We start from the raw sequence: 11,710 nt of genomic DNA, 5'->3' as shown, positions 1-11,710 counted from the left end.
CATCTGAGGGCGTATCTTGTGAGCCAGTCATTATTATAGCCTGTCTGATTTGTTACTGGGTGAAACTGATGAAAACATTATCATCAATTTCTTTTTTTTCAGAATCATTTTTTTCCTTTTGTTTATTCTTTTGAGACAAAGTCTCTAACCTATGCTAGCCTTGAACTCACCATGTATCTAATTATGACCTCCTTATGGAACTTATGATTTTCCTTCTGATAAACACTGAGTTCTGGAATTACAGGTATCTGAAACCACACACAGTTTGTGCAGTGCTGAAAATGAAAACATAATTTCGAGGCTGCTAGGCAAACACCTGAAGAACTGGTCTTCATTTCTGTATGTAAGTAGTGAAGTTTCACATTAACCATGGTTCAAGATATATGCTGTGGAGCTGGGCACATTCATATATACCAATGATCTCAGCACTCAAGAGGCAGATCAAGAAAATCACATTGAAGAAAGCCTAGTCTAGGCGATATAGTGAGACCCAGACTTCTTCTTTTTTTTTTTTTTGTAACAAGAAAAATATTTGAAGTTGTGCATCTAAGGAACAAAAAGGTGAAGATAAGTTAAACTTATAACAGATAAACAGTGCCATAAAACAATCAGAAATAGAGGGAGAATGAAGTAGAAACATGAGAAACTCAGAGCATAGCAAAATGTACATTTTTATCTGTTCACATCAGAAAAGTAAAAGTAAGAGTTCCAAGTGGACATTTCTTTTAAATGCAAGCTGCTCCACTCTGTAACAAAATATAGCAAGATCAGAATTCATACTATGTGAAAATATGACTAATGTTAACTACAGAAAATGGAAACATTTTGACAGGCTAAGGGAAGAGAAAATTATCCATATAAACACCACATTGAAGATGGAGCAGCTATATAGATATAAGGCAATGCAATCTTGAGAATCCATTCAAAGTGATCACTAGGGAAATCGAGTGAGAAGGGGGTTAGTTCATGGAGCCTGGGTGATGAACCACAACATACATGCACCTAACAACAGAGGCTCAATTACATGAGGTAAATGCCACAGAGGAACTGGAACATTTACCAAGATTTCCCTGTGAAATGATAAACGAGTAGATGAAAACCATTAAACATTAAGTGGGCCAAAAAAAGACAATTTTCCTAGTTAGGATTTATAAGTGACTCCATCAAACCACACAGCACACACATTTTCTCATTTATACATGCAAAAGTACACCCTTAAAGATGAAACACATGAGATAAGGTTGAAATTATTAAAAAAAATGTAAATTTAATAGAACTTAAACTTCTTAGAGCATAATAAAATTAAACCATTTTTCAGTGAAAGAAATATATCTGATAAATGGTGACCTTCTCAGAAATTATTAAACACATTTGAAAATAATGCATGGTGTATTTAGAACAAATTAAACCAGATACATTTTTATGAAGTTAAAATTAATAAAATACCTGAATTTTGACTGCCACTAATACGATAGAGGCCAGACTTTATTAGTTTACATGACTCTGAAGGCAGGTTGCAAATAAATTTTCTAAAGCAATGAACTAGAAAAATGAGAGATTAAACCTCAAGAAATAAAAATGCAAATAATTAAATAATGAGAATTATTAGTATATAAATATAAGAATATTAGGAGATAAAAATTGTTTATTGTGCAGGTTAAAAATGGTTGAACAATTATTTACAGACAAATAGTCAAAAGGTATGGGGAAAGGAGGAAAGTAGAAACACATTCCAATCTCCAGAGTATAAGTGAAGATAACGTGGGCACATCATGTCAGAGACTGCAAATGAAAAGGATGGCAGCATTTTATAATTTGTGACCATAAAACTGACAGTTTTACATGACATCAACAAGCTCCCTGAAAGGCACAAACCACTTTCACTTTTGAATATTTCTCAATCTATTAAGAAAATTCAATTTGTAATTAAAAGTTCTGCAAAAATGACAACTTCAGGTCCATGCATCTTTACAAGTTAATTTTATGAAATATTTTATGACAAAAATAGGATATATTTTATATAAGTAATTTCAAATTTTAAAGAATTAGTACTTCTTAATTTATTTTATGCATCAAAGTATACACGTAGGAGAAAGAGGAAAATATTCTAAAGAAAAATTCACTAAAAATGAATAAATTCTCATATCCATAATGATCATGGGGGAACTCAACAAAATCCTAACAAAGTGAGTACCCCAGAAATCAAATGATCAGAACATCATGACTGAAAAAGAGCTTACTCCAGGAGTGTTATTTTTTAAGATAACAATATAATAAAATATGAAAAATCACTTAAATCATTTCAGTGTGAACAATAGAACAAAAGAAATTAACATTCACTCATCGCTAACATTGATTAAATAAGAAAAAGAAACGCATATCCATAAGAAAATGAAGGTGATCCAAGGACAACACCTTAATTTTGCTGAGACCAGAAACACAAGTTAAGCTCATTATAAAACATTGTACACTTCCATGCATTGTCAGATGTTATACTGTGTTTGTGAAGGAGATAGTAAGTCACAGGTTGTACACAAGTTGAAAAGGAATACTATTGATGCAGAAAATCCCAAGAAATATATAGAAACAACATAAACAAAAAAGTAGTATATTTAATTGTGAATTTAGTGAAGTTATAGCATGCAAGGGATAAGGTAAAAAAGCTACATTTATTATAAAAAGAATCAATTAAGAATTAAAATTAATAATGCCATTTACAATGGCTACAAAATATATAATTTATTTCTTCTATAGCTATCATATAGTTATATACACAGTATATATTCATTTATCAAAATGTCAGGCTAATCTGAAAAAGCTATCAAATATTGATTAAAGAAAGCTAAAAGGTAAAATAATAATGCAGCTCTATTTTGATCATGATTGCATAACTCATTTATGAGATTTCTATTCTTAAACTTTTGTGAAGATTTTACAGAATCTTCACAAATTCCCATCTGACTTTGAGCAGGGCCATGTGGTGTGTGTGTGTGTGTGTGTGTGTGTGTGTGTGTGTGTGTGTGTGTGTGCATGCTTGTATTCTTACATTCTAAATAATTACATTTATAATACTCACCAGAAGATTCAGGAAAATGGTCTAGTGAATGAATGTGGATGACTGACTACCAAGTAACTTGGCGAGGTTTTGGCTTGATGGTAATGCTCTATTATTCTTGTTAATAGCCAGAGAATTGTGTGCCTTTGCCAAAACTTGCATAATTTTACATTAAAGATTATTTTCCTGTGTGTAAATTATATTTTAATTAAAAAAATAGGGAATAAGGCTTTTTACTCAACAGGCTTCCACTTACATATCTCCCCTTTAATTTAGTCTCCTTCAAAATTAGCTCATTTTAATTAAGTTTAACAATCGGGTAGTATTAAATCAAATTTGAAATATTCCTTATTCATATGCTAAGAGTTAAGCAATTAAATTCTAAGTAAAAAGCTTGTTATTTTTTCCAATAAAATATGTTAGATGAAGTCAGATCACATAAAAGTAAGAGACTGCTTATTGCAGAATAACAATTTTAAGAATATATCATATAGTTGAAGTATCTCACATTTCCAAACTTGCTTCCTTTCCTCCGATTTGCATTCATGTAACTGTTTACCAAAAGCAACAGTAAAGCCATTATTCCTAACTCACTAAATATAGCTTTCTTTGCAGTGACAGTGTGACAAGTAAAAATACATTAAAATCCCAAGACTGGAACCTTCTGAAACATTGCAATAAGCATACTGAAATTTCACATAACTGTGTGCATTTATCTGACTGCAATTAGGGTCACAGGGACCATTCTAGAGGACAAGCAAAAAACTCAAAAGAATCTAGTGGTTTTGGTCTAAGAATAACTAGCATAAATGAGCAGTATGTTTAATTACAGAACATTTCACAGATGATAAGCATAGATACTGTAACATTAAGAGAGTGGGGCTATGTGACAATAAGATACAACAGAGAAAATTTTAAGCCCCTCTAAGAGATGGAGAAAAGGTAAACACCTTTAAATATCAGCTTTCATTATTAAAAACCCCTGGGAACTGTAGGAAGGAGACACACACATCTCCTTTAATAGTCCTTTGGGAGCAAACGTGCATACATTAACATTACATGCATCTGAATTTGGTTCCTTTGCCTGATTCATCATTCTACAGCCTGTTCTACTCAAGCTAGTTCTTTCCAGCAGCTATTCAAAACACGTTGGCTGTCACAAATTCAACAGATAATTGGTCTTTTGGCCTTAATTGATTTGAAATACACATCATTTAAAAATTAAAGGACAGTGGACTTAATTTTGTAATGAGAAGAAAGTGGGGTTTTTAAAGGTTGAGTTATGGGCTTTAGAGTAGACAAATGAGCTATTAGCTTCCTTTATGCAATCCATTAGTTGCTAATGGTTTTAGGGACATCTGTTGATGGTGCTGAACTTGATCAATTTGGGGTGCAACTTTACTATTGGGAAATCCACCCATGCACTCATTCAGAAATTTAAATGAGATTAATACTTGCATGTCGACCATCACATACAACTCCTTGTTTTGCTTGCCAGCCTCTCACCCTGAAGAGTAAATGGTTATTCAAGGAGGGTGTCTGTGGCATTGGTCTATAGCAAAATTCTGAAAACTTGAAAAGTTAAACAAGTATGAAATAATTTTTGTAGTATTTCTCTGTAGAGTTAGATTCTACACATCTTTACAGTATAGTTAATAAAGGGGAAAATAAAAAAGTTCATTTGTTGTGTTTTGCTAAATTGTTCTATTATCAATAAAAACTAGAGAGTCAGATAACAGGATGAAAACCTTCTAGATCAAAGCATCAGAGGAGGAGTGACAAGATGACCCAGCCAGCGTCTCATCTCTCCACACGTCCCACATCGAAGAAAGCATGTGAAATCTGAGTCCCTCACTTCTCATTCCTATCTGTCTTCACATTCTTATTCCTGGCTTCTCTGTGGCTAATTCCAGTCAGCTCGTAGCTGGCTATGCCCCTGGATTCAAAGTTGACTTTATTAATACGGTCTAGGAGTGTCACAGTGCTATCAAATGTCCCCCAACATCCATTTCTCTGAACTTAGACAGATAATTTAAAAATAGTGCATCTCATTTTGTGTAAATGTTACTCATTTTATCTCTGAATTTTCATTCCATGGTGCTAGAGATTATTCACTTCTTTATTCACTTAATGGCAGCCACATTTAGTGTAGAGCAATTATTTGAGCCAAGTCAATCTATAGATTCCATACTGTTTGCATCTTGTGAGTGTTATAATCCCAGTGGATGCATGCTTTAATTCTAGCTGTTCACTGTTGTCACGTTATACTAGAAAGACTCTTCTGAAGCCTGCTAGGTCACTGACAAGTGGCAATAATGCAATTCTAGAGTCTCCTAAGAGTGGAAGCAGGGACTGGTTTGGACCTTTCTGTGGTGATGTACTGTGTACCCTAATAAAATTTGCCTGAAGATCAGAGAACAGAATAAGCCACTAGATTAAACGCAGAGGCCAGGCAGTGGTGGTACACACCTTTAATCCTAGCACTCAGGAGACAGAGATCTGTGAGTTCAAACCCACCCTGGACTACATGAGATTGATTCAGTCTAGAAGAGGAACAGCCAGGCAGTGGTAGCACACACCTTTAATCCCAGCACTTGAGATCTCCTGCTTTTGCTACAAGTATTTGGAAAGCACACATGCCTTTAATCCAAGCACTAGGAAGGAAGTGATATGGCTGGTTGGAGAAAGGTATATAAGGCGTGAGGAGGCTTTTTCAGGCTGGAACCCTTTCTGTTACAGGTTTTTTGGTTGAGGCCTTTCTGTTGAGGACTCAGAGGTTTTCAGTCTGAGGATTCGTGGAGACTAGATATCGCCTCCGTTTCTGCCTGAGGATTTGAGAGTGGTGAGAAATCTCTCTAGTGCCTTGTTCCTTTGTTTCCTCTGATCTTTCAGCATTTACCCCAATATGTGGCTCCGGATTTATTATTATAAGCCCATTTAGGATTTGTGCAACACCTTTCATTCTGCATTGTAGTGATGAGACTTTGGGCAACTGATTCATCTGAGACTCACTTTTTTCAGTTCTAACTTGAGAATGACAATAATTACCAATCTGAGTAGTTTGGGCACAGAATAAAATAAAATCTGTAAAGTCGTGCACATTTTAATGCATTGCAGCCAGCAGGTAGCCAGGTATATATTAATTAAAAATCTCTAGCCTAACTTTAGTCATGCTCCTCCAAGGCCTCCCTCCAGAACCCTCTGAACTTAGGCTTCGTTGTCGGTTCACGTGTGACCTGGATTGCTCAGTTCTGCAGGAGATCTGCTCAGTCATTTTAGAGAGAATTTCTCACCATTGATATAAATCAACTGATCATCCCTCAGGTTCAGGATCTTCCCAGCTGTCTCATCTTTAGCAAGCGTGGCTGTTCACTCACTGGAGTTTTTCCCTCCTACCACCACCACCACTCACCTGGCGTCTTGGTGTTAACACCTCCTTTTCGGGTGTGAAACTTGAAACAGATCTCAGTTCTATGCTGAGAAATGATTTCCTCTATTTTTTTTTTATTTTTTTTTCAGATGAATTTCTTCCATGCTTCAATTTCCTTTATCATATATGTATATATTCTTTTTTAAATTTTAATTAGTTTATTTAATTTAGTTCCTGACTGCAGTTTCCCTTCCTTCTTCTTCTCCAAATCCCTCTCCTCCATCTCCCTTCTGCCCCATTTCTCTCCTCTCTGCCTCCATTTTCATTCAGAAAAGGGCAGACCTCCCATGGATATCAACCAAACATGGCATATCAAGTTGCAGTAAGACTGAACACCTCCCCTTGTATTAAGGCTGGGAAAGGCAATCCAACATGAGGAAGAGGGTCCCAGAAGCCAGCAAAAGAATCAGAGGCAGATCCTGCTCTCACTGTTAGGAGTCCCACAAGAAGACCAAGCTATACAACTGTCACATATGTAGAGGGCCTAGGATATGCCCATGCAGGCTCCCTTGGTTGTGGTTCAGTCTCTGTGAGCCCCTATGAAACCAAGTTAGTTGATTCTGTGAGTTTTCCTGTGATATCCTTGGCTCCTCCGGCTCCTACAATTCTTCCCCCTTCTCTTCAGCAGGATTCCCTGAGTTCAGCCTAATGTTTGGCTATAGGTCTCTGCATCTGTTTTCATCAGTTGCTAGATGAAGCCTCTTTGATGACAATTGGGATAGGCACCAATCTATGAGTATAGAAGAATATGCTTAGGCATCATTACACTGAAAATGTTATTTAATTTCTTTCTTCATTTTTTTTTACTTTTTACATACTATGCATATCTCATTTTCTTTAAGGTCATCAGATTAAATTCTTCCTGTAAGATATGAACATAGATCATTGAAATCAAAATCAGTTTAAAATCACAAAGCACTTCACGAAAAAGTTATATTAAGTGATATAATTCATCATAAGATTTTAAAAGATATATATACATTATATACTGTTGAAGTAAATATGTAAGGCTTGCATAGTGAAAGGTTATAATACAATGAAACAGAAACTCATCTCTTTCCCAAAGGATCATAAAAAATCTAAAGACAAATATACTAAAATAGTGTGTGTTTTTGAGTGTGTGTGTGTGTGTGTGTGTGTGTGTGTGTGTGTGTGCATGTCTTGTTCTATGTAAAACCTAACAAGATTTCATATGGTTCCAAATAGTATCAGGAAAGCAGATTAAAGCTCAGACATAGCAGTAATAACAGGAGTGGATTGATAGAGACATTTCCCATACTAATTTTGTGCTGTGAGTTTGTAAAACACCCACAAAATGTTTCATAAGTACAGAAAATAATGTAAAAGTGCTGATGAAGCATTAGGGGTGTAGATATCATAATAAATAAAATCATTATACATGCAATGTAATGAACTAGTAAATACACCATACTGTCATGTGTGATAAACTAAGACATATGTTTGGATTTAAGGTTACCAGAGAGATGATCTTTGTTCCTTAGTATCACCAACTTTACAATGAAAAAGAGGTAGGATGATCTGCAGCTTGGACTGAGACTGTTCTTTCATGAGGTCAAAATCAACACAGTAATGAGAGGTAAAGTAAGAGCTCATCTGCTCACGAGGCTCTCAGAAACAATGCCCTGTGGGATAGTTGTGATGGAAGTAGACATTTAGAGGTCCATTCACTTTCAGAAGTTTAAATCTCTTCACTTAGATTCAGGGCGCATGCTTCTACGGAGTGTTCCCATTAGCAAGAGTGGTAGGTATCACAGACATGTAAAGAAGAGGCTTTTGCTTGGGCAGAGCTTTCTGTGAATCAATACTATCATAAAACAACCTTCTACCACAAGTACATAATTCAGTCTTGCTTGAGGCCATGTCAAGACACCTGCTCATTTCCTGAAAGAGGCCTGAAATACAGAGACCAACACAGTGCTTTTAAGGTTTTCTCCAACTTGGTAGATTAAAGGACCACTCAGCTGGCTCCTTAGAGAAGCTATTATGGAAATTAAAATGCCCTTTTAAAAGTCTGCTAAGTCCCTCCTGGAACCTTGTTCCATCCCCTATGCCATCTTGCTCTAGGTAAAAAGGAAAGTGCTTGTGGATAATGTTCATTGCATGGGGAATATCCAAAGCAATGAATTGCTTTTAGAGTTGATTAAATGCTAAAATGAAGCTTTTTGATAACCATGAGAGCTGACTATTGTAAGTGTACTCCAGTGTCATGAATATTACTGCTAATACATGATAAGATTTTTTAAAGGACATAATAAAGTGTAATAAAGAATAGATCACTTCCTTCCCTTTTGAGGTTTAGAAAGAGCTATTTGGTCTTTACATGATGGCAAAAGGGAAGTCCTTTTAAAGTGAATGACTTGGCCAGGGAGGCTGTAAAATGAGATTAATAGCTTAAAGGAATGGACTGTTCAACAAGCTGTGATGAGGTTAGAGATATTTTAATATCAAAAAGGGGGATTTAATGAGAGCACAATTTAATACTTGCGGTCTGACAGTAGCAGAAACTGTTGATGACTAATAAAACGGTCACTTATTTCTTTCTGTACATTGCTTATCCTGGCAGATTGTGACCCAGTGCATTATAGTCCTGATTGCATTAAATGCACACACAAGCTAGAAGGATTAACAGCGAAAGGAACTATTGTACTTTGAATCAATTTTTCAAGTTTTACGATATATGTTGTTCTGTAGAATCTCAAATAAGTGTATTAATACTCAAATAAAATGTAATAATGTAAATGGCTATATGTGATAAGACATACTTATTGAAAGGTATTAATGGCTTAGTGTATGTGTATGTGTGTGTGTGCATGTGTGTGTAATTTTGTGAATAAGGCTGGAGGATGACTAAATGGTTAAGAGCCTGTACAGTACTGCTCTCCCCAATGATTCAAATTCAATTCCCAGTGACCACATTGGACATCTCTCAATTGCCTGTAACTCCAGCTTCAGATGACCAGGTTCCATCTTCTGGCCTCAGTGAGCACTACATTTACATGCAAAAGCCCACACACATATTAATAATAATAATAATAATAATAATAATAATAATAAATAAAATGATTGTTATCCAAAATAAACTGTGTCCATTTGTCTTCCCTTATTTAGATTACATAAATAAATATTGTGTGTAATGTTTGTTAGAATATTATTGATGACAATTGTCTGTTTCACTAGCCGTCAAGCATTATTTGAATACTTCAATATTAGTATTTCATTGACTCATTGAAACAATGCAAAATGTCTAGTGCACATACTAGAACTCAAGCTCTTCATTCTCTGAGTTAAAAACCCAATACATGTGTATAGTTGCATTGTGACATGATATGGTTAAAGGCATTGATTTAATTCATTAATAAGACACTGATTTCCAAAAGAATGATTTTATTAGGCAGCATCTATTCCACTTCTTTACTGTGTCTTTCCTACTGGCAATAACTTTCTCTTGTCTCTTTGTTTATAATGCTGAAAATGACATGAATCTTCAAGAACAAATATTCTGCTCTCTGTCCCAGTAGCTTAGTTCTCAGGTTATCTCTCTCAGAATTTTGAAGTTGACCTGACTGTGAAGAGGAAAATAAGTACCCCTTGATGGAGTCAAAGAGCTCAGTAGAAGCAACAATAGATGGGAGCTGAGCAGGCCCAATTACCTTCAAGATAAACGCTGTGACTCCTGATGTCTGAGACTTCTTCCCACATATGCTTGTCTTCCAGGTGGCTGCCGAGTCTAAAGTTCTAATTATTCTGTTATTAATTTTCCTTGACTGTGGTAAAATATTCAAAACAATATCAAATCAAGATATCTATAAACACATTATTGTGTCACCCAAGGTAGAATTTCAAAAATATGTTTTATTTCCCTTATTTCCAAATAAATGGACAGTAATCACTGTTTTAGTTAATAGCAATATTAAAAATCCAGAGCAACACACTGAAGGCTCATTTCAATATCACAATCACAGAAAAATCCTTAGCCTGTTTTGAGAAATGGAGAGGCTGTGTTGGATTTTGTGTGTGTGTGTGTGTGTGTATTTTATAATTTAATTTAATTTTACATATCAGCCACAGATTCCCTTTTTCTCCCTCCTCCTGCCCCCCTGCTCCACCCCCCACCCTGCCTTCCTCCCAACCCACACCCAATTCCCATCTCCTCCAGGACAAAGACTCCCCTGAGGATTGAGTTCAACCTGGTAGGTTCAGTCCAGGTAGGTCCAGTCGCCTCCTCCCAGTCTGAGCCAAGTGTCCCTGTATAAGCCCCAGGTTTCAACTCATGCACTGAGTACAGGACCCGGTCCCAGTGCCTGGATGCCTCCCAAACAGATCAAGCTAATCAAATGTCTCACTTATCCAGAGGGTCTGGTCCAGTTGGGGGCTCCTCAGCTATTGGTTCATAGTTCATGTGTTTCCATTCGTTTGGCTATTTGTCCCTGTGCTTTATCCAACCTTGGTCTCAACAATTCTCGCTCATACAAACCCTCCTCTTTCTTACCAATTGGACTCCTGGAGTTCCACCTAGGGCCTGACCGTGAATCTCTGCATCTGGTTCCCTCAGTCATTGGATGGAATTTCTAGCACGACAATTAGGGTGTTTGGCCATCCTATCACCAGAGTAGGTCAGTTTGGGCTGTCTCTCGACCATTGCTAGTAGTCTATTGTGGGGGTATCTTTGTGGATTTCTGTGGGTCTCTCTAGCACTTTTCTTCTTCATATTCTCATGTGGTCTTCATTTATCATGGTCTTTTATTCCTTGTTCTCCCTCTCTGTTCTTGATCCAGCTGGGATCTCCTGCTCCGGTAAGCTCTCTTTCCCTTGACTCTTGCCCGAGAAGCTTTTGTAGAGCAAAGGATACAGTCAACAAGGCAAAGTGACAGCCTACAGAATATGAAAAGGTCTTCAACAACCCCACATCTGACAGAGGACTGATATCCAGACTATATAAAGAACTTAAGAAATTAGACATCAAAATGCCCAACAGCCTAATTAAGAAATGGGCTATAGAACTAAACAGAGAATTCTCAACAGAGGAAACTCAAATGGCTGAAAGACATTTAAGGAATTGCTCAACATCCTTAATTATTAGGGAAATGAAAATCAAAATGACTCTGAGATATCACTTTATGCCTGTCAGAATGGCTAAGATAAAAAACACTGAAGACACCTTATGCTGGAGAAGATGTAGAGCTAGGGGAACTCTTCTCCACTGT

The 11,710-nt window shown here is 36.3% G+C and overlaps 1 long non-coding RNA gene across 1 annotated transcript; it reads left to right on the top strand.

Moving 5' to 3' along the window:
* Window positions 1–237: 237 nt before the first annotated feature.
* On the top strand, window positions 238–11,710 carry LOC143274018 (uncharacterized). The gene is made up of 3 exons (XR_013052431.1): window positions 238–343; window positions 5,795–5,897; window positions 9,414–11,710. It is a non-coding gene; the product is annotated as an uncharacterized LOC143274018 (long non-coding RNA).

This window comes from Peromyscus maniculatus, chromosome 6, assembly GCF_049852395.1.
Source record: "Peromyscus maniculatus bairdii isolate BWxNUB_F1_BW_parent chromosome 6, HU_Pman_BW_mat_3.1, whole genome shotgun sequence".
Taxonomy (NCBI): Eukaryota; Metazoa; Chordata; class Mammalia; order Rodentia; family Cricetidae; genus Peromyscus; species Peromyscus maniculatus.
The sequence above is the reverse complement of the archived record's forward strand: the minus strand, read 5'-3'. Positions and strand labels throughout refer to the sequence as shown.